Raw genomic sequence first — 23,089 nt, 5'->3', positions numbered from 1 at the left:
ACAAGATCATGGAGGTACTCATCTAAAGATTAGGGCACTAAATTTGGGTTTAGTGCCCTAAGCTGAAGAATGAATTGACTTCTTGATAATCTCTAAGAAGTCTCACTCCCAATCAGCACATGGTCAGGCTTGTGCCAAATTTCTGGGAAGACTATGTCAACACAAACATATGGCACTGAGGAATTATAATCCTAGGAGGAACAGAGTCCACAATTGTTTTTACAATGTAAGAGAGACAGGATGCATTTAATCAGGGAGCGGCTGTATAACTCACTTTGCACAGCCTCAAGATCCCCTAATGACAGGCAGACAAGAGAGACTGCTATGGGAAACACTGCCACACTCTACCGACCACACTCCACTGGGTAGATGGCTCATGTCCACAGTGCTCATAACCCGCTGGCAAACTTAGTGTCTCAAACTGAGATGCTACTTGTTCAGTAACTTTATCCAGGCAAAATAAAATCTCCAGTGTAACATGAGTCTGCTATATGTGAATGCAATGAATACAGATTGTCTAAGTTTCTCTTGAGGACTAGGATAACCATTGCTAATTTCTATGAATGCATTGTATGCCACACCAGTCTCAATGCAAGGGCATCAGTTAAGACTAGTCCTCATCAGTAGCAACATGGTAATATGTCTGGATTTAGAACCACACTAGACGAACTAAAGTTTGCAGTTTTGTTTTTTGTTTTTTTTTTTTTTCACTTTAAGTTCTGGGGTACATGTGCAGATTGGGCAGGATTGTTACATAGGTATACAAATGCCATGGTGGTTTGCTGCATCCATTCCCCCCATTACCTACATTAGGTATGTCTCTTAATGTTATCCCTCCCCAATCTCCCCACTCTCTGCTACCCCTCCCCTAGTCCTCCCACCCCCGCAACAGACTCCAGTATGTGATGTACCCCTCCCTGTGTCCATGTATTCTCACTGTTCAACACTGTCTTATGAGTGAGAACATGCGGTTTTTAGTTTTTGTTCTTGTGTCAGTTTGCTGAGAGTGATGCTTTCCAGCTTCATTCATGTCCCTGCAAAGAATGTGAACTCATCCTTTTTTATGGCTGCATAGTACTCCATGGTGTATATGTGCCATATTTTCTTTATCCAGTCTATCATTGATGGGCATTTGGGTTGGTTCCAAGTCTTTGCTATTGTAAACAGTGCCACAATGAACATACATGTGCACGTCTTTATAATAGAACGATTTATAATCCTTTGGGTATATACCCAATAATGGGATTGCTAGGTCAAATGGTATTTCTATTTCTAGATCCTTGAGGAATCACCACACTGTCTTCCACGATGGTTGAACTAATTTATACTCCCACCAACGGTGTAAAAGCGTTTCTATTTCTCCATATCCTCTCCAGCATCTGCTGTCTCCAGATTTTTTAATGACCACCATTCTAACTGACATGAGATGGTATCTCAATGTGGTTTTGATTTGCATTTCTCTAATGACCAGTGATGATGAGCATTTTTTCATGTTTGTTGGCCTCATATATGTCTTCTTTTGAAAGTGTCTGTTCATTTCCTTTGCCCACTTTTTGATGGGGTTGTTTGCTTTTTTCTTGTAAATTTTAGTTATTTGTAGATTCTGGATATTAGCTCTTTGTCAGATGGGTAGATTGCAAAAATTTTTTCCCATTCTGTTGGTTACCGGTTCACTCTAATGATTGCTTCTTTTACTGTGCAGAAGCTCTTGCATTGAATTAGATCCCATTTGTCTGTTTTGGCTTTTGTTGCCAATGCTTTTGGTGTTTTAGTCATGAAGTCCTTGCCTAAGCCTATGTCCTGAATGGTTCTGCCTAGGTTTTCTTCTAGGGTTTTTATGGTGTTAGGTCTTATGTTTAAATTTTTAATCCATCTGAAGTTAATTTTAGTGTAAGGTGTAAGGAAGGGGTCCTGTTTCAGCTTTCTGCACATGGCTAGCCAGTTTTCCCAACACCATTTATTAAACAGGGAATCATTTCCCCATTGCTTGTTTTTGTCAGGTTTGTCAAAGATCAGATGGTTGTAGATGTGTGGCATTATTTCTGAGGCCTCTGTTCTGTTCCATTGGTCTATATATCTGTTTTGGTACCAGTACCTTGCTGTTTTGATTACTGCAGCCTTGTAGTATCGTTTGAAGGCAGGTAGCATGATGCCTGCAGTTTTGTTCTTTTTACTTAGGATTGTCTTGGCTCTGCGGGCTCATTTTTGGTTCCATATGAAGTTTAAGGTGTTTTTTTCCAGTTCTGTGAAGAAGGTAATTGGTAGCTTGATGGGGATAGTGTTGAATCTACAAATTACCTTGGGTAGCATGGCCATTTTCATGATATTGATTCTTCCTAACCATAAGCACGGAATGTTTTTCCATCTGTTTGTGTCCTCTCTTATTTCCTTGAGCAGTGGCTTGTAGTTCTCCTTAAAAAAGTCCTTCATGTCTTTTGATAGTTGTATTCCTAGGTATTTTATCTAACTACATAGTGAATTCATATATCAGGGTCCTGTTGAGATAAGGTTGAAAAGTCTTTTTTTGTTAATAAATGGAGGTTATTTGTATGGATATTTGACAACATTTACCCTAATCATGAAGTCAGACATATATAATAGGGGCTCCACAGACACTGAATGATTTCTTGAATAAAGCTGAACCTTACATTGCAAGGTAGTGAACACCACTGACCATCTGGGGAAAAGGAGAGAAATATTTTTATATGAGGGGCCTGGAAGGTTGGGTCTAAGGAAATTACAAAGGAGGAGGGCAGAAGGTACATAGAAGAATAAATGTTGACCTAGAAATTAAATAGCCTCAAGGTTTATGGATTTGACTCTATTTGATCCTTGTTTGTTCTGCCTCTTCAAGTTTTATGCAGATCTCCATTTCACAAGACTAGCTTCCACCCAATTGTGTTTAACCCAAAGTTACCATGCCAAACACTTTTACTAGAGACAGTACATCTGTCCTGTTGGAGGTGGATGCCAAAAGCAGTAGGAGTGAGTCTTGCTCTGGCTCTGTGGGCACTAAACAAGCATCAGAGAATACACTGGTCATGTCAACAAGAGCATCCTTTTCCAAAGGTGGTAACAATCCCATTGTCAACTGGGGGGCGTCTGACTTTCCTGTCAGTTTCTGGAAGCTGATTCAGGTGAATCCTCCCATTTTCTCCCAAGAAATCTGCTCTGAGTGTGCTGACTCAGACTCAGCCTGGACTGAAGACTTGCCCCTCTCATTCCCTCCTAGTCTTCAGCATGGATTCCCCCTTAATGCACACCTCCTCTCTCACTTCTATAATGTTTTCTTTGAAGGTATTCCTTAGTGGATAACGTGAGGAGGAAAGTGAGCAGTTTTACTTACTTATTATACCTTTTTTGGAAAAACTATTTTTATGATTACAGTAAATTTAGAATATAAAGTGCAAAAGAGAAAACAAAAACACAATTATTTTTAATATTTATGAATATTCCCTCCAGATCTTTTAAAAATCAATATGAACACACATAATGTACATTGCATTTTATTATTTCTACTTCCAAAACACAAAGACAGTATGATAAAGAGTTACATTACTCATCAATTGCACCAAGAGATACGATCAACATTTGCAGGGCATGGACTATTTTTCAGTCCAAGGAAGAACCCCATCAATGTACTCTAGCTTCACTGCCAATATGAAAAGGACTCATTCTCTTATTTTAGAAGAGAAAACTGAAAGGGGAAAAAGAAACAAATGGCAAGTGAATGCAACATCTGTTTCTATTTCCTAGTCCAGCTGTATGACCTTCCCATGTGTTACCATTTTCATCTGCAGAAGCATAATCAGAACATGTCCCCATGTCAAAAAATCCTGAGAGTAAATATTCAAATAAAAAATGTCAAAATAACAGATACAGCATTGAGGTTTTATACTTCTTAGGGTAGACTTATTCCCTTAGTTTGTGCAGCATAATCCAGAGTCATAAAAAGCAATATTTATTATTTTTAAAAGTAAATTTAGAATTATAGCAAAGTTACGTCCACATTAAAATTATTTTATGTCACGGATACTTTAAAATCATATCCCTCTGCTGATATGGTGCTATTTTCACCCAAAATCAAAGTTAAATTAATATGCAAATAATTGCATGCTGGGAAAGACAGAGATACTAATCACAATCACATTGTCAGTGCATTCTGAATAAGAACTAAACTACCAAAAATTACAACCTCAGAGAAGAAACCAGTGTTAATAATTATTCCCATTGAAAGAGAAAAATCCAGGGTGAATATCTGTATTTATTCCAAACTGTCTTTGTGAGTCATTAAATCTTGCTCATGTGAATAAAAGATATTATAAAAAGTAATTGAAATTTAACATGTTGCCAACATTTTGTAGCTAATAGTCATGGAAATACAGACACCTGATACTGTGTTTTAAGGTGATTAATGCTTAGGAATAGCAAAGACCCGTAAGTGTCAATTAAATTTTTACTGGCATTTTATTGCTCAGGAAGGTTGTAAATGCCAATTCTGCTTTACTCTAGGAAGTAAAAATCATACATTTATTAGAATTCCTTAATTGGATTTATGATCAACAGATGGCACATGAATCATTCATAGGTATAATATGATCAACTGTAGCAAAACCTCCGACCTGGTTTTATTCACAGCTAGGAGTCTCATCTATGAAGACAGAACAGAGTACTTGTCATAAGGAATAAATAAGAATTTCACTCAAAAACATCTAAAGATTAGAGCATTAGACTCAAATTTAATTATGTGACAAAGGCTGAAGAATGAAGTAATTTCTTGGTGATCTCTAAGAAGTCCTGTTCCCAGTCGGCACATGGTCAGTCTTATGCTAAATCAGTGTGCCACTGCTGGTGTCCCCAGGACCTTGAAGGTACAGATTTCTTTCGTGCGAGGACAACAGACACCTTTTGAACCTTCTCCAAGATAAATTCTTAAAATGTTTCCATCTGGCTTTTTATTTGACTTACGATCTAAATTGTACTTATAAGTAAAGCACAGTAATCTAGACTATTAATATATACACTATTATCTATACTGTTTTAAGTGTGAGAGGCCATAATATGCCACCCCCAAATACACATTTTTGACAGGATTGCTGAGCTGAAGTCAAGAAAGAAGCAGATACATGAGAGCTCTCTGCCCTCCATTTGTCTAAAATCAGGACATAAATTTACAAAGAAATAATATATCCTGTCTCCCCTTTTTACCAGGAAGAACAAAAGCTAATTACTGAAAACAACTTTAGACCCTTATGGGCCTGGAGATGGCATCAGAGGAATCTACAATAACAAGCTTTACTAACTAGCCTTTGTTTACCTTCCCACAAGTTGCTGGCTCTGGAGACTCAAAGTCCATTTCCTTTGTTTTGTCACTTCTCCAAAAATTTACTGCTTTTTGTTCAAGATATTATATAAAGTAGAACTCAGAGTAACCTCTTTGATAATTACTCCTTCTCTAGGTACCTCCCATGTATGTAGGAAATATACACATTAGCAAACTTCTGTTTTTCTCTTGTTAATTATTTCTCTTGCTTTTTTGTTATTGTTGCTGTTGTTACAAGAGTCTGTTTCAACTAAGAACATATGAAGGTTAAGCAAAAAATTACCTTTTCCCCTACATATCTATAAATCCTACTTTGTAATCCTAAATACCACAGAGAAAAGAAATTACAGATGTAGACACAATTACTAAATCACAATGTTATTATCTGCCCAATACAGTTTTTATCAAATTGCATTGTAGTAAATATGAAGTCAGACAATGTGCATTAGTCTCAGTTTCTCCCCCCAATCTCAAATCTTTTGGCCATTTTATCCGACATGAAATTCTCCACCATGAGGTAGGCAAGAGGGAAATTCAAACTGGGATAGTTTACAAATTTTATTTTTATCTCTGGAAAATAAGTGGGAAAAAGTAGAAATGTATGATCACTAGGAGCATTGAGAGGAAATGGGGGTTTTGTCTTATGATCAGAGTTTAGGTTAACACATATACCTATGTAAGATGCTACAGTTACTCTAACACAGTTCAAAGTGTCTCATGAATCTCTTACCTCTTTCCTGCTGTCAAATGAACTTCATATCTATTTTATGAATTAGTTGAGGTAACAACAGTGATGACAATTGTAACAGTAGCAGCTATTACGCTGAAAGCTATCTATTATGTATTTTTTAATTTAGTCTCTGTGGAGACTGTCAAAATTGCCAATGCCAACTATATTGCAAGTCGTCACAGAGAGGTACTGGGAAAAGTTTTCAATTAGCAATAATTGTGCCTCAGATAAACCTCATTGGCTACAACAATTGCTACTTTGCAAAGTTCCATTTATTGTTAAGAGTAATGAATGCACACAAGCTAGGAAACCTAAAAGAGACAGATGAATTATTGGACACATACACTCTCCAAAGATTGAGCCAGGAAGAAACTGATTCCCTGAACAGACTAACAACAAGCTCCAAAATTGGATCAGTAATAAACAGCCTACCAACCAAAAAAAAAGCCTGGGATCTGATGGATTCACAGCCAAAATTCTACCAGATGTACAAAGAAGAGTTGGTATCATTCCTACAGAAATCATTCCAAAAAACTGAGGAGGGACTCCTCCCCAACTCATTCTATTAGGCCAGCATCATCTTGATACCAAAACCTGACAGAGACGCAGCAGAAAAGGAAAACTTCAGGCCAATGTCTTTGATAATAAACATTGATTCAAAAATCCTCAACAAAATACTTGCAAACGGAATCCAGCAGCACAACAAAAAGCTAATCCACCATGATCATGTAGGCTTCATCCACAAGGCGCAAGGTTGGTTTAACATATGCAAATCAATATATGTGATTCACCACATAAACAGAACTGAAGACAGAACCACATGTTTATCTCAATAGACACATAAAGCCTTTCAATAAAATTCAATACCCCTTCATGTTAAAAACTCTCAATAAATCACTTATTGAAGGAATATACCTCAAAATAATAAGAGCCATCTATGACAACCCACAGACAACATTATACTGACTGGGCAAAAGCTGGAAGCATTTCCCTTGAAAAGTAGCACATGACAAGGATGCCCTCTCTCACCACTCCTATTCAGCACAGTATTGGAAGTCCTAGCCAGAGCGATCAGGAAGGAGTAAGAAATAAAGGGCATCCAAATAGGAAAAGAGGAGTTCAAACTATCTGTTTGCAGACAACATGATTTTATATCTAGAAAATGCCATAGTCTTGGCCCCAAAATTCCTCCAGCTGATAAACAACTTCAGCAAAGTTGCAGAATATCAAATCAATGTTCAAAAATCACTAGCATTCCTATACACCAGCAATAAAACCAAGAGCCAAATCAGAAAGGCAAGCCCATTTACAACTGCCACACAAAGAATAAAATACCTAGGAACACAACTAACCAGGGAGGTGAAAGATCTCTACAATGAGCATTACAAAACACTGCTCGAAGAAATCAGAGAAGATGCAAACTAATGGAAAAACATCCCATGTTCATGGATAGGGAAGAATCAATATCATTAATATGGTTATACTGCCCAAAGCAATTTACAGATTCAATGCTATTCTCATCAAACTATCAATGACGTTCTTCACAGAACTAGAAAAGAATTATTTAAAAATTCATATGGAACCAAAAAAAGTGCTTGAATAGCCAAGGCAATCCTAAGCAAAATGAACAAAGCTGGAGGTATCATGTTACTCAACTTTAAACTATACTACAAGGCTTCAGTAACCAAAACAGCATGGTACTGAAACAAAAAACAGGTACACGGAACAATGAGACAGAATAGAGAGCCCAGAAATAAGGCTGTACACCTACGATCATCTGATCTTCAAGAAAGCTGACAAAAACAAGCTATGGATAAAAGACTATCTATTCAGTAAGTGGTGTTAGAATAACTGGCTAGCGACATGCAGAAGACTGAAGGTGGACCCTTCCTTACACCATATGCAAAAATCAACTCAAGATGGATTAAAGGTTTAAATGTGGCCAGGCATGGTGGCTCACACTCGTATTCCCAGTACTTTGGGAGGCTGAGGCTGGTGGATCACTTGAGGCCAAAAGTTTGAGACCAGCCTGGCCAACACAGTGAAACCCCATCTTTACAAAAAAAAATTAGTCTGGTGTGGTGACACATGCCTGTAGTCCCAGCTACTTGGGAGGTTGAGGCATGAGACCAGGAGGTGGAGGTTGAAGTTAGCTGAGATCATGCCACTGTATCTCAAATAATAATAATAATAATAATGATAATGAGTTAAATGGTTAAATGTGAAACCCAAAAGCATAACAATCCTGGAAGACAACCTAGGCAATACCATCCTGGACATAGGAATGGGCAAAGGTTTCATGGCAAAGACACCAAAAAAAATTGCAACAAAAGCAAAAATCATGTGTGATCTAATTAAACTTAAGAGCTTCTGCATAGAAAAAGAGCCGTCAACAAAGTAAACACAACCTACAGAATGGGAGAAAATTTGCAAACTATGCATCTGACAAAGGTTTAATGGTCAGCATCTACAAGGAACTTAAACACATTTACAAGAGAAAAACAAATAAACCCACTAAAAAGTGGGCAGAGGACATGAGCAGACACTTTTCAAAAGAAGATATACATTTGGCCAACAAGCATATGATAAAAAGCTCACTATCACTGATCATTAGAGAAATGCAAATCAAAACCACAATGAAATACCATCTCACACCAATCAGAATTGCTATTATTAAAAAGTCAAATATTAACAGATGCTGGCAAGGTTGCAGAGAAATGGGAGTTATACACTGTTAGTGGGAGTGTAAATTAGTTCAACCATTATGGAAAGCAGTATGTTAATATCTCAAAGAGCTAAAAGCAGAACTACCATTCAACCCAGCAATCTCATTACTGGGTATATACCCAGAGGAATATAAACCATTCTACCTTAAAGACACACATGCAAATGTTTACTAAAGCATTATTCACAATAGCAAAGACTTCAATCCACCTAAATGCCCATCAGTGACAGACTGGATAAAGAAAATGTGGTACATATATACCATGAAATACTATGCAGCCATAAACATGAATAAGATCCTGTCTTTTGCATGGATGGAGCCGGAGGCCATTACCTTTAGCAAACTAATGCAAGAACAGAAAACCAAATACCACCTGTTCTCACTTATGAATGGGAGCTAAGTGATAAGAACTTTTGAACACAAAGAAAGAAACGACAGACACTGGGGTCTACTTGAGCGGGGAGGATCAGAGGAGGGAGAAGAGCAGAAAGATAACTATTGGGTACTGGGCTTAATACCTGCATGACAAAACAATCTCTACAATTCCCTGTGACAAACCTTCACATATATGCCAAACCTAAAATAAAAGTTTAAACAAAGAGTAATTTACATTTACATGTACTGTCTGCCCCTAAATAACCCAGCCAGATAACTATTATTACATTATTATAAAGTGAGAAAACTGAGACTCAGAGAAATGACACAGCTTATTTATGTTCACATGCTTGGAGCTGCTGTATAACGTGAGTGGAGGGCCTCCTATCTTTTGTGTGCCCCTCTGGACCCACTCTCCATTGTAGCCTCAGATGGCTGATTTTGAAGGATCACATTGGTGGACCATTGGCCCTCTGATATTTTGTGGGTTCAGACATTTGGAAACCCTGGCAGGTGATTACAGTGAGAGAGTGAGGTGGATTTTCAGAATCAGAGTACTGTATTTCTTCTTCTTTGGTTCCCTCTCCAGAGTACTAATTACATTGCTTCAGCAAAGGTCATAGTACCTATGAGGGTAGTAGCTCTCAGTCCTAGACTTCCTCTTTATGCTTTCAGTAATCTCTCCCTTCCTACCCCCCAAGACTGAGGATGATAATGACTGTAGAGTACTACACTATCATTTGGGGGTTCTCAGGAGGTGGCCCACGTCTTTTTAAACAAAACTTTTAGTTAAATCCTCCTCACCTTATTGAGTGTACTATTTCTTGCTTGGACACTAACTGACATCTATGCTATTCACTATGACATGTTCTGAGTATATATAATCTGTGCTTTTAAGAAGCTTTTATCCTTGAAGTTGGAGCAGAAGCAAGAAAATATAGTGGTCATTCAGAGTTTTCAGATGTGTATTTTCTGTGACCTGTTTTCTGGTAACCATTGGAGAACCTCTTTTTTAATATCATCAGCATTCTTGGTAAAACTCAGAGTGCCCTCTCTTGGCTTCCAAAGCTTCTGGGCTTAAGTCTGGCTGCTTCTGATCATTATTCGGCAACAGACACACTCTAAACAGCCAAGGAAATCCCTCTCCACTTATTGGACAGAGCCCTTCAGAAAGCCTAGGTCTGAGAAGCAAGAGAGAAGACTGAACAGGCTGGGGTGTACTTACCTCGAGATCTTAGAATAATCACCTGTGTGGCTTAGCCATGGGAATAGAATCTCATGGGCGGCTGCCTACATCATCTTGCTCATGCTCTTTCCCTTGCCCAACATTCGAGGGACTTGAACATTCACTTTCACAATGTGCATTTCATTGCAACCACGAAAGGAACAACTAGTTTCAACATCAAACATATATAATTATGCATAAATCTATATTATTTTGCTAAATTTGAAATTTTGCATTTAAATTTTGTGATCGTCAATTTTATGTGTGAACTTGGCCAGGTATTCATTAACCTAAGTGTGCCTGTAAAGCTATTTTGTGGCTATAACTATAGCCAACAATCAGTTGATTTTAAAGTAAGAAGACTTATCCTGGATAATCTGAACAAGCCTGATTAAGTCAGTGGAAGTTCATGCCTGAGGGTTCCAACCTACCCTTCCGGACGACCTGCCTCAGGGATTATGGCCAAGCCTAGTCAGTTCCCAAAATTACATAAGCCAATTCCTTGCAATAAATCCCCTAATACATATTCTCCTACAGGTTCTCGATCTGTTTGACACTGACCAATAAAAATATCTATTAGGAAGATCAAAGAGTTGAGATTTTAAATTATAATCTTAATTATGATAATTAAGTAAAAAACAAAGCTGTACTGACTCAGGAGTGGAAATGACACAGCAAATCATTAAGTAGCTCCAAATAGGAAGAATATAGGGTTTAAATTGAGAAAAATCACAGTTCTACAACATGGTTTACTTTTTCCTTTAATGCAATTCAGAGTTATATTGCTACCAGAAAATGGTCCTAAGGAACGTATATAAATTCATCCAAATCAGTATACTTGGAGGCTTTGTGGATCTACAGATAGGTACATAAAGAAGGTAAAATCCAATTGGGTCATAATATTAATCAATTTAACATGTAACATGTTCACTTAGAAAATTCATGGAAAGACATGGAGAAAAAATTACAAAGAATTATTACTGCTCTATACTTGCACATTTAATACTTTATCAAACTATTACTCAATGCCAGTCCCTTTTCCTTTCACAACTAGAAAATGTCTGTATCAAAATGACCCAAGATATTTACACTTCCAATGATTCTCCGAGCAGTTATAATGATCAGATGAATACACATATTAAATGAAGATTACAAGAAAAAAGCACCTTCAAAAATTGTCATGGCACATAAAAACAATCATGAAATTCTACTGCAGTATTCTCCAAAGCAGTATATAATTCCAAGTTCTTCTTCAAAGGTTCATGACAATTTTGTGAAGGGCCAAAAGCTCTTCTAAATGATGTTTTTACTTGCAGCCTGATCCTGAAGCAAGAATTTTATAAACAACACTGTAGCCAGACCTCAGACTGATTCTGCAACGAGTTTAACACCAAAACAAGACTATGTCATTAACAAAAATCGACTTGCACCCAGTTTTGAAAGAGAGGAATCAAGACCTTGGATAGGTGTTAAGAATTTATCCATAGTAACCTAATAAATAGAAAAGGCTGGTAGAGAGCAGAGAGTGATTTCTTCTCACGTTCAGGCTCTAATAACTAACACAATTGTGAGGAGCCCCATGCTGCCACCTCTTTATCAGTGGTCCCCTGCACAACGTCTTATTGTTCCTAGGTTTGAAATTCATGCCAGCAATTCTTTACCTGCTATAGTATCAGGCATACCACTTAAAATTCTTCATACTGCTTATAACACTTCAGAAATAGTAGAAAGCAAAGTTTTTTCTGAAGTGAAACAAAATAGAATCCACGTTGCTCATAATAGTAATTAAGAGCTAAAAATTAAAGATAAGAAAGCTAAAGAAGATGAAAATGAATATTTTCCCATTTTAAATGCATCAGGTAACATTCTTGGGTGAAATGCCAGGCACTAAAAGAAGAAAGGAATTTAAATGTACAGCTAAAGAAACCTAAACTATTAAGTCACTCAGCACCACATACTGCCCCAGATAGTATACAGAAAATAGAAGACAGTGAACTATTTTAATACTGAGTTTTAAAATTAAGAATAAAAATGTAATTGCCTAGACACAATCCTTCGAGACTACTCTCAAACATAAACTTAGCTGATCTTTGCAAATGTAGATTTCTAATATATATCAATATGTCACTATATTAGTAAAATAACCTGCAAAAACATAAAAATATTGCTTTTGCTTTTAATACAGATATATATTAGAAATATATGCATGTTCACATATACATAAATATTGTCAACTTTGGACACGTAGAATATCAAACTTCTAGTATCTTTAATTCAAGGACTAATCTTTATGTTTTTACTGTGATCATGTTTTTGTATTTAAATGCCAACACAAGATAGTGTTTAAGGAGCAGGGGGGCATCCCTGTATCGGCATATGAATTCACAAGTTCCAAGCAAAGTCACCTATTTTATTCATCTCTGCATCAATAGCATCTTGTACACTATAGGACATGCAATATAACAGGGATAAAGTAATAAGTGAATGAATGCATGCATGCACGTATAAATAAATAACATGATGGATGGATGAGAAAAAAGGGGATAGGCTTAATTGACAACAAAGTGAGTTATCCTCACTTTAAATATCAGTCCTGATGAATTGTGCACAGCTCATTTCTCACACCATCAAATACTCCCCCGACAGAGAGAAGAAACAGAAACTGACCTTGCAAGGCTGTTCACTCACATCATCTCATTTAATCTGCACAGCTGCTGAATCAGGTAAGCATTCCCCATTTTACAGAAAACAAGAACACATGCCCTGACACTGGGTCACTTGGAAAGTGCTGATACCTGATTCAAATCCATACCCTTTGTAGTCCAAAGTGTGTGCCTTTTCTGTTTACATTTCTATAACATCTAGATGATATGAGGCACTTCTCATACATGAGCTTATTCAATTATTTGCAAATAATTTTATTAATTTACTGTTGCTTTGTGTTATGTGTATGTTCTCTCATAATACTGATGTATGAGAACTTGAAAATATAAAACTGAATTGAAAAAAATCAATCATCCATAATTCTACCACTCTAACACACAAACTGTTTGCAAGTCAAGTAAATCTTGGCTTCCAAATCTAGCCTCTTGGCCAAGAATGGGCTGGCAGATTTTCTTTCACCTTCCTACACAGCGATTCTAAGTCACAGCCACACTCAGCAACTTAGGGCTCTAAAACATGAGGCCCTGATTCTCCAAGACCGAGGGATGCCTTTACTCCCTCATCCAAGGATTGGAAAGCCCTGGGTGGAAGGACACTATGGGCTAATGTCTTCTGTAGAAGTAACTGTACAACAGCCCTTTAATCTCTTCATTTTGCAATGCAATTGAGGCCCTTCTCAGAGGAAATATATATCTCTAGACAAGCAAAGAAGCATCCTTTCACCCAGAGAGAATTTTCACACGAGAATGAACTTTACAGATCCTCAATTCCCATCTGTTCATTGAACAAGTAAAAAAACTGTAGCCCAGAGAACTTATAACCATTAGTGCTTTGGGGTCCTTATCTATCTGCAAATTATTTCCCAGCAGATTAACAGGGAATTTAATTCCTCCTAATAATCACTCAGTTCCTTAAACAATGAAGTTGCAGAGTTACAATGACAACAGGTTGAGGGTTTTAGATACAATAACCACTGACATTTACTGAGGAATTACCATGTGTTCAAGTGATGCCTGAATTTTTATGTGCATAATTTTACTTGACCTTCATAACAATCTGGAGATAGGTGGTATTGTTATAACCATCCTACAGATGGGCAAACAGGCTCTGAGAAGTTAAGCCACTTGTTCAAGATCATTCAGCTAAAAAATGGCTAATCTCCAGTTTGAACCCAGATGAATTAATTAGACAAGGGGGTCAATTACCATGCTGTACCATGCTGCTCTTAACTGGCCTTGTAAAATATTTTAAGAAAGTCCATTAATCTTCCGTTCATGAAACAGAATTATGGAAGGATAATTTTAACCCTGCTGAACCATCCAACTAACTGCCACCTAATGCCCTTATTCCCTGGGCCTACCTGAAATGCTTGCCTTTAATTCCCTTTAATCTCCAACTTGTTGACTTAAAGATCCTAATGTAAGACATGTGGCTGATGCTAGAATGAGAAGCAGATATCCCAAACCAAAATAGGAAAATGTATCATGTTGAGGCAGCTAATTTCAAGAGTAGACATAATGAAATAGGACTAAAAGATGAAGTTTTGTGGTCTTCCGACATTAGAGATCTCAACTAGAAATGGGTTATTCCAAAATCCAAATCTGGGGTCTCCCAGAGAGCGAGATCAGGAAGGAAGGGCAGTGTGGCTGATACTGTCCTTCAAATCCAGTGCCTTACTCATGGGCCTCAACAATCCAGACTCAACATATTCCTTTCCTGGTTGGACTCCCAGAACATGAGAGGAAAATGGGATTCGCAAATGGTGGGGACTGTAAGTGATTCAGTTTAGAGTAACATGGGTTGATCTCTTTCCTTTGGCCTTATCTCTTCTACTAGAACTGTGGTTACATCAGTAAGCCATCTCAAATAGTTTCCGAAGTAAGAAGGAAGTATAAATAAATAAAGTAATAATCAGGGAAATGCGTGTGGGTCTCTTTGCTCTCTGGGTCTGCTGCCACCATCTCCCTTCCACCTATAAGCACCATCCTGGTTTCTTCTGCAAAAAATTCAAAGAAAATTGCCTGGAAAACATGTGTGGGAAATATGGTCCTTGACTTTAACCCTGAACATAATGTCCTAAGACATTTTTAAAACTAGATTTCCTTCCAGAATTCAACTTGCACTAGTCTGCCAAATAAACATTTTGGATTCAAACAGTAGTTAGGGAAATGCTTGTATCTTAGATTTGAACGAGAAGAGGAAACTGCTGCGGTTGAGAGATTGCGAAGTGCCATTCCATTTAGCATGACATTAAAAGAGCAGCAACAATCAAAGTTACACTTTTTCTCACCATGAGGTTCCTGTCTGCACAGCATACCGCTCATGAGGGGGAGGCACTGATTTTCAGAAGGAAGATCCAGTGTACAACTTGCTCCCTAAGAAATGCAATTGTTTAAAACCAGAACTGACTAAAGTGGCTTATGTAAGCTCACATTTAAGGAAACATCTGCCTCTGTCTTGATTCCCTCATTAGTAACCTGTTATGGCTGAACTACCACATGGTGATCCAAAATGTCAATTCTTTAAAGTTATAACTTTGCCAAAAGAAATACACAACACATATATGTGGTGCCAATAGTGTTGCTTTGATTTATAAGCTAGTCATGCTAGTTTAACTACAGAAATAGTGCTGTCTTAATATTGTTCCTCTGCAAAGGTGCATGAATTCTTTAGATTTCTGTTTGGTGAATGAAAACAAGACAGCAGGTCAACTTGCTAATAAACTACATTTTTCCCTATGATTAGGAAAAAAAAAAAGGGAAAAAAACCACTCATAATCATTAGCAAAAAGTTGACTGCATGCTATTATTAAACTTTGCCTCCCTAAGTAAAATTAAATAATTTTGCTATTAATAGGACTCATACTTTTTACAAAAAAGTCTCAGGAATAAACGCTCAGTGAGAATTGATTCCCACTTTGGATATAGTGGCCTCTGGAGAGGTACAGGAAAGAATGGGGGGAAAAGAGTGACATGATAAACAGACTGAACTGAATGCAAGAGATGGGACTAGTGGGTTTCACTGCTCACCTATTTCTAAGACTCAAACCCACTGGCTCTTTTGATGTTCCCTAAGCCAGTGATGGAAACTGGAGCAACAAGTCACTGCCACATCTACTGCTGATCCTACTCATTCCCAGAGATAGGCCAGGACCAAGAGAAAGGCCTTCTTTAAGACTGGGAATGGGAGATGCATGAAGGCTCAGGAAGCTGATGCCAGTTCCTTCTTTGTCTGCTATACATCACAAAGTCATTTTCCTACCTGTTTTGTACCTGATATTGCAAGTGCTCAATTCAGTCTGCTCACAAGGGGGACACTAAGTTGATAAGGAACCACTGACACCATGGTGCTAGATGGGAGCACTGCCATTCAGAAGAAAACCTATTTCGGATATGAATCTATTGAACTCTGCTCTCAGTTATTCAACATATATTATACAACATTTAGTTATACTGCATTAATACTTAAAATTTTCATTCTTCTATACAATCCATTTGCTGTTTTAGTGTTGCTTTTAAATATTATAAACTAAAATGCAGTAGGTTTACTAAAGCTGATAAACCTGCTACAGATTTTGTTGATAGCAACCGAAAAAGAGTTGGTTTTCCATAAGTTGCCTAACAATGAAAGCATTAATCAAGGAATTAAAAACACTGTAATGCAGGATATCTGAAATGGCAGAGCAAAATACTCTGCAAATTTTCTCCAAAAAGCAATGATTTTTAAAACTAGAAAAAACTGTCAAAAACAACTATTTCAGGACCTTGGAAACAACAGACCAAAGGCATGTAACAAGTTGAGAAGCATTTATTCAAGTAAAACTATTGAACCTCAGTAGAAGTCTGTGGAATTTTAGTTGGGACTGCTCCTATTACCTTATCACCTCTAACACTTCCCCAATACCTGCCAGCTGGTAGTTCTACAAGAGTGAGACAAGCCATGAAAACCTGCAGTTTCTGCTACAGAATGAACCCAGATTGATTTGGAACAGAGCACAGCAAAACCTCATGCCCCAGGGCATTGTCAGAAACAGCAGCAATTCCAGAGGCAAAAGAATAGGGGAAGACAATGAGGCTGTGATCCTATTTGGGACAACTAACATGCAGACAAGCCAGAAATGTAACAAGGAGATCTGGGCAATGAGACAGCTGTATGAACCCTGATAAGCTCCTATATATCCCTGGTGGTCTGGGAGGCTGTACATATGCGGGAGGCTGCAGACATACTCAGTGGCAACTGCAAAGTCCCTAGCTATTCCCGCTTTCCTATCAACCAATAATGTAATCCCCAGCAAAACTATCTTTCAAAAATAAGGGCAAAACAAAGGCATTCCAAGATAAATTAAGAGGGGGAAAATTCATTACTACCAATCCTTCACAATCCTTCTGTTTCCTTATTGAGGAAACAGAGTTTAGAAAAAAACACTTCCTACTTCATTCTATGAGGCAATATTAACCTGATATAAAGCTAAACAAACATGTCACAATTAAAGAAAATTAGAGACTGTCAGGAATACAGACACAAAATCTTTAAAAATATTACAAAACAAATCCAGAAACACAAATTATACACCATGATTAAGTGGGATTTGTAACATTTAAAAACTAATTAATGTAATATACCATATTAGTGAAAAAAAGGGTAAAAACCATATCATCATTTTAATAGACACGGAAAAAAGCATATCACAAAATCCTACACGACTTCATAAAACTTCTCAACAAATGGAATGGAAAGGAATTTCTTCACAGCAGTATTATTCAATAATACCTAGGGAGTGAAAACAATCCATTGAGTAAATGGATAAGCAAAATGAGGTATATCCATACGATAGAATACTATGTGGCAATGAAAGGGAATAAATGACTCATGCATAGTACAACATGGATAAACTAAAAAACAGTAGGTTAAATGAAAGAAGCCATGGGCAAAAGATGATGTATTATATCACATGCATAAGAAATGTCCAGATAAGGCAAATCTACAGAGGAAAGAGGTAGAGTAGTGGAGACCTGGGGCCATGGTGGGAAGAGACTGAATGCAAATGGTCAAAAGGGAACTTTTGAGGAGAGTGAAAGTATTCTAAATCTGATTGTGGTAATGACTGCAGAATTCTATAAATTTATTAGAAATCATAGAATTGTACATTTAAAATAGGTTAAATCTATGGCATGTACATGGTATCATAATAAAGCTGTTTACAAAGAAAAAGATCATAGTGACTGAAAAGTAACAGTTTTTTAAAGATGATGAAAACCTCTTCCCTGTCTCTGAGAGAAACATTTTAGTGAAAGCAGAGAGACCTTTAGTCAGAGTTATCTAGAATAGGGGTCAGCAAACTATGAACCTGTGGGCCAAATCAGGCCCATCACCTGTTTTTGTATGGTCTGTTAGCTGGGAATCATTTTATATTTTAATGGTTGGGGAAAAAAACCCCAAAAGAATAATATTTCATAATGTGAAAATTACATATATAAAACTAAAATTTAATGTTCATAAACAAAGTTTATTGAAAGATAGCCATACTCATTAGTTTACCTAAGACTTATGGCTGCTTTTGTACTACAAAGTTGAGTACTTACAGCAGAAAGCTCATGATTTGCAACGTCTAAGATATTTACTTTCTGGCCCTTTGTAGAAAAAATTTTCAAACCCCTGTTTAAAGTAGTGCTTCTCTATTCTGAATTCACTTTAGATTTACTTCGAAGCTTGAAAAATAACACTCCCAAATGAATTCCACCAATCTCCTTCCCCTTAACCCACCCAACTACATGACAATCTTGGACAGTGTAGTTTTTTAAAAGCTCTATAGGTGGTTTCAATGTCCAGTCAGGATTAGGAATCCCTGTTCTGGATCATCCACGGAGCTAAAGCCGGGGGGGCAGGGGTTGAGTTTTATTTTAATACACTGAAATCACATCAAGGTTTGAAAATTAGTAAGTAAAACAAATTTAGAACAGTTATCGAAACCACTGTCAGGTGTAATTAGCTTATATGCGACAGAACTACTTTGTTGTTCTGTCTCCTGAAGAGAAGGGACCCATGTGGCCACTGTTTCTCAGTCATTGTTTCCAAAATATATTAACTGAGTTTATCACTAATAACCAGTTTCTCCGTGCCAAATGACTACCAGAAGGAGGATTTCTGCTAAGAGCACTAAACCTGAATACAAAAAGGTGTAATTGAAAATAAAAGAGTGCTAAAATGTTGATTATTCCACTGCTCTTACTTATCGTAGGTTTCTAGATCACATAGCACAGTACAATCAACAACTATTGAAAAGGTACGTGAAAATGAGTAACAAATAGCATATGTTATAAGTTAAATGTGGCTACCAGCTCTTTGTAGCACCCCTTATCGAGTTGGAGTCTATCAGCCTAACCTTGAGCCTTGACTTCAACATTCCTTGCAGCTTCTACTCATGTTCTTCTTGGAATCCAAAGGCCATCACACTATGAAGCAGCTCAGGATAAAAGAACAAATGGAAAGAGAAATCCAGTCATCCTAGCTGTCCCCACAAGATCAGACACCAAAAATAAGAGTCACTTTGACACTGAAGTGACAGAGACTTTAGAGAAAGCGGTATCTCAGAATTCATAACACTGAAGGAATGAAAAGCTGGTCATAATCAGATGGAGAAAAGGATTTCGGGAAAGCCTATTTTTCTAAAATGTGGAAAAATGTATGCATGATCAAAAGGTCAAATTCATGATGGAATACAACTTCAAAAGGATTAGAATGTATAAATGAAAAGCAATTGATAATATAATTGTGAATGACCTTAATAAAAGGGAAAAGGAAAGACATCTTAAGTCACCAGTATGGCTATATGGAAAATTCTATTTCATTCATCTGTGCAATCACTCTTATAAACATACAAACATGGAATGGCTGTCATGTGCAAAGTACTGTCCTCTAATGAGGCTATATATGTAGTAAAAAGCACAAACTAAAGATGGAAGAATTCATATTTTTGAAAAGCCTATCCTAAAGACAAAAAAAAATTAAATGGCAGAGATCTATAAGAACATATACAGAAAAGCTCATAATTATAAAAGACATTCAAAAATGCTGTCTGAAATTATGTTCCAGGGCAATACAAACAAACAACAACATTGCTTGGGGCAGATGGTATAATGCTAGATAACAGATGCTAGTGGAAAAATCAGACCTCTTCAACATCTTTTTTCTTCCACCTTCTCTGTATAAGAGACAATTTTCCAGTTAAAATAAGAAACTGGAACCCAAGGCAAGAGATAAATAAAACTAAAACAAAAAAGCACACAGGTGCTTTATACTGACTCCAAGTTGCCAATTGTGTCAGATCATACCCAGGGCCCAGAAATAACTTCCAAATATGATAGCAAACCATCTGAGGATAGGCTCTAAGAGCTCAAAGTCAGATCAATGTCATTCCACGTTTCAAAAGAGAAAACTGGGTTCTGCTTAAAATCAATGCCAATAAAATTCTGGAAAGAAAGTTAATGAAACAGGTGATGAATGAGCACTTGAAGGGAAAAAGATTCTAACAAGTTAGAAATCACTGACAGATAATGATTTGTGTGTGACATTTTATGTAGCAAATGTTTCTAAGATATTTTTTCTTTTTAGTCCTAACACCTCAATAAGTTATTAATATATAATTTTATTACCATGATATAGACGAAAAAAATGAGGCACTTCAACATTGAGTGTATTATGTTCAAAGTCACACAGTAAGTGGCTGAGTTACAACTTAAAATCAATTTACATCAAACTTCATTTATTATAGACAAGGGATTGATATAGATGGAGTACTGAGTCCAATTCAGCAAGACATTTGACCAAACAATCTCTGACACTCTTTCCAGATGTCCCAGTCAAGACCTCAGAAAACTAATACAAAAATCAATATTTTATCAACATACTATCCATCCCATAAAAGCAGAAGGATTAAATTCCAGTAATATTTTAATGAAGTCTACTTATGTATGTTTATAGTTTAGGGTCATATAGTGATAGGCAGAAAATGTAAAAATGAATATTTCTCTTGGTACCCTTAGAATAAAAAGTAGAAACTCATAAACAATACTTCTTGCAATTGTACACACATTTGTGTTATTTTAAAGTCTAAGAAAAAAATAAACTTTTGATGAACTCATAGTATTAATCTAACAATATCACACAAGCATTTTTTAGCTTCCATTTGCAAATGTTTTGACTAGATTTTACAATAGCATAGTTCAAAATTTAGAAAAGTATAAGAATTTTACAACAAAAAGTTTTCCGCTTAAATTCTGTCCTCTAGCTACCCAATTCCCTTCCCCCAAGTCAAAGTGTGTATTTCACAGATATGCTTCTAGAGGTATTTTGTGCATATACAGAATATCTCTCTGTATGTGAATATCCCTCCCCTTCTCCTGTTCTCCCTTTTTTTTCCTCCCAAAATGAACAAAACTCTCCTGAGCCTTGATTTTCACTTATCATATCTTGGAGATCATTGTACATCTGTATAGAGTACTTCTTATTTGTTTTTTTATAACAACATGGTATTACATTATCTGGATATACCATAGTATGTTTTTTCAGTATTGTATAGGTGTACATTTTACACACTGTTACAATTAACCTCAAATATATACCATTTCAGGTCTGTGAAGTACATCTGTAGGGTAATTCCTGAGGACAAACTCACTAGAGGTTATGGACTATAGACACTTGTAATTTTGAGTTATAGCCACATTGCTCTCCATAAATGGAATAACAGTTTAAACACCCACCGAGTAATGTATGAGCCTACAATAGTATGATTTTTTTAATAGTTCCAAGGTATACCACATGGTACTTTCAAATTCCTATGATTTTCTTTTTTGATTAGTTTTGTGGACTTGTGCGGAATTAGAGTGTGAAGAGTCAAATGGACCCTGTTTTATGTCCCAAACTATCTCGGTTTATCTCTCTTTCTCAAATCACATGACTACTGCAAAACACACCCTACTGTTATGAAGCTTCATAAATTTAGGACATACTGAAATGATTAGGCTCCAAAATCTGTTAAGTTTGAGTGTCTCTACAAAGCCTGTTTAAATACAAACTACAACATAACAGCAACAGAAAGCTGGTGAACTCTTGGTCCTATGATCAACATCTAACGAGAACTGATTTAATAGGGCTCCAAGGGTCTGTATCTTATTGCTAATAAAAGAAATCCCTTCTAGCTCTTTTTCACACTGCCTAAATATTAAATAGGGCTTTTGATGACTAAGCACCAGTAAAGTTAATTAAGAGAGGGATGTACTGATCTCAGAACAGTGTTTCTCTACTGGATAACTTAAGGAAAAGAGACAGGAAAGCAATCAAAACTCAAGCACAGGGCAGAGGCACCATAACATACAGAGTCATGACACCCCAAGCCCACCCTGGGTCAACTATCATCAGCTCAGCATTCTTTCCTAAAGCACAGGGATGTTCACTTCCACTTTAATCCTAAGAACCTGCTCTAAGATCAGGACCATTACATGAGAATAAGGACATGGAACAATAGCAAGTTGTCTTCCATTTGTTTTTCCTCATTGGATGGGTCACCAAAAAACTTTAATAATATTAAATAGAACTAAATAATATTAAATAGTGTTTAAAAACTATAGAACAAAAGAGCATGTTGTCATAAATTATGGTTAGCCATCAAAGCATTTATGTCCAAAAGTTTAATGAGCTGCATGCAGCTCTTCCCAATTAGAAAGAGAAAATTTCTAGATCATTAAGATCACTTCATATTCTCCAACCTGGCCTCAGTCATAGGTGCCCCAGATAAGTCTACAGAACACAAGAGTCGAAGTCATCAGAACTAAAAGTGTGCTCATGTCACACTTTATCATCACCATGTCCACAACTGGAAACTGCTTCAGAGAAAACAACTACCTCATTTAATTTTTTCAAAGTGAAGGTCATTGTGTTAAGTGAAATAAGCCACGCACAGGAAAATAAATGTCACATGCGCTCACTCATACCATATGTGGGAGTTTAAAAAGGGAATTTCATAAAGATAGAGAATAGATTGGTAATTAC

General features: G+C 36.8%; 1 protein-coding gene and 1 non-coding gene across 4 annotated transcripts in view; both read right to left on the bottom strand.

Annotated features, from left to right (window-relative positions):
- The window catches only part of MYRIP (myosin VIIA and Rab interacting protein), a 405,770-nt gene that overhangs the window by 262,506 nt on the left and 120,175 nt on the right, over positions 1 to 23,089 (bottom strand). The gene's annotated exons all lie outside the window — the stretch shown is intronic.
- LOC120360861 (U4 spliceosomal RNA) lies at positions 6,181 to 6,321 on the bottom strand. Its single transcript, XR_005577263.1, has one exon. It is a non-coding gene; the product is annotated as a U4 spliceosomal RNA (small nuclear RNA).

The sequence above is a fragment of the Saimiri boliviensis genome, chromosome 9 (genome assembly GCF_048565385.1).
Source record: "Saimiri boliviensis isolate mSaiBol1 chromosome 9, mSaiBol1.pri, whole genome shotgun sequence".
Lineage (NCBI taxonomy): Eukaryota > Metazoa > Chordata > Mammalia > Primates > Cebidae > Saimiri > Saimiri boliviensis.
This window is presented reverse-complemented; position numbering and strand designations above follow the sequence as displayed.